General features: G+C 50.6%; 1 protein-coding gene and 1 long non-coding RNA gene across 2 annotated transcripts in view; one reads left to right on the top strand and one right to left on the bottom strand.

Annotated features, from left to right (window-relative positions):
- Positions 1–911, bottom strand: part of GRM7 (glutamate metabotropic receptor 7) — a gene marked incomplete at its 5' end in the record, with an annotated part of 192,648 nt that overhangs the window by 30,801 nt on the left and 160,936 nt on the right. The window lies entirely within an intron of this gene.
- The window catches only part of LOC117245041, a 4,958-nt gene continuing 4,233 nt past the window's right edge, over positions 187–911 (top strand). Inside the window, exon 1 of the long non-coding RNA XR_004499183.1 lies at positions 187–305. This is a non-coding gene — a long non-coding RNA (uncharacterized LOC117245041). The remainder of the gene's footprint in view (positions 306–911) is intronic.

The raw sequence follows: 911 nt of genomic DNA, 5'->3' as shown, positions 1-911 counted from the left end.
CATCATCATCATCATCATCATCATCATCATCCGCGCCCGGCTCTGCGCAATCCCCGGGCTCCGTGACACGCACATGGGCGGTCATTGTTATGCTAAACTGGGAATGGGTAATCCCACAATACAAGATCATTTAGGTGCTCATTTAAATGCGATTTAATTACAAAAAGTCTATCGTTTCAGGACCTGCCAAATTCCAGTCGTTCCACGATCCCCCGTATCTTTGGGAGGGACCCGTGAGCACCAACGCTAATCCAGAGCAGCAGGGAAGAGCTTCTCTCTTAATTAACTAACGCTGCTTTTTTACGGTAAGAATAAGCCAAATCTCCATCTCAGATCAGGCGCTGCGGTGACATTTCCGTGTCACCGGGTGTGAGGAAGCGATGCCCTGTCCTGCAGGATCCCAGCGCAGCTCCCATTCCTCATCATCATCCCTCGGCTCCGAGGGAACGCTCAGATTTCCTCCCACACGCCAGTCAGACCTCAGAGATAACACTGGCAATTATTCACAGCTCCCTATCCGCAGCTTCCTTTGGGGTGCTCACACTGACAGCAGGCTGGGGAGAAAAAACCGAGTTTTAATCCCAAAGCAGCTCACGTGTTTAACCCATCCGTGCCCTGACAGCAGTTAACGAGACACTAATGTGAATCTGAAAGCCCAAAACATTATATAAAATCAATATATAAACACTAAATATGTGTTAACAGGATAAAAAAGCAGAGCCTGGTTAGTGCTGCCTTCAGCGCTGTGAAACCTGCCCAGAGCGATTTGCTGCCCCTGCTGCAGGACAGACAGAGCAGCTCCCTCACCTCCTGGGGAGCCACCAGCAAACACAACCTGAATGTGGGCCAAAATCCACCTGCTGTCAGTGCCGGGACAGACAACACCCAGACAACAGCTGGGACTGTGCTCC

This window comes from Parus major, chromosome 12 (assembly GCF_001522545.3).
Source record: "Parus major isolate Abel chromosome 12, Parus_major1.1, whole genome shotgun sequence".
In the NCBI taxonomy this organism is placed as follows: domain Eukaryota; kingdom Metazoa; phylum Chordata; class Aves; order Passeriformes; family Paridae; genus Parus; species Parus major.
This window is presented reverse-complemented; position numbering and strand designations above follow the sequence as displayed.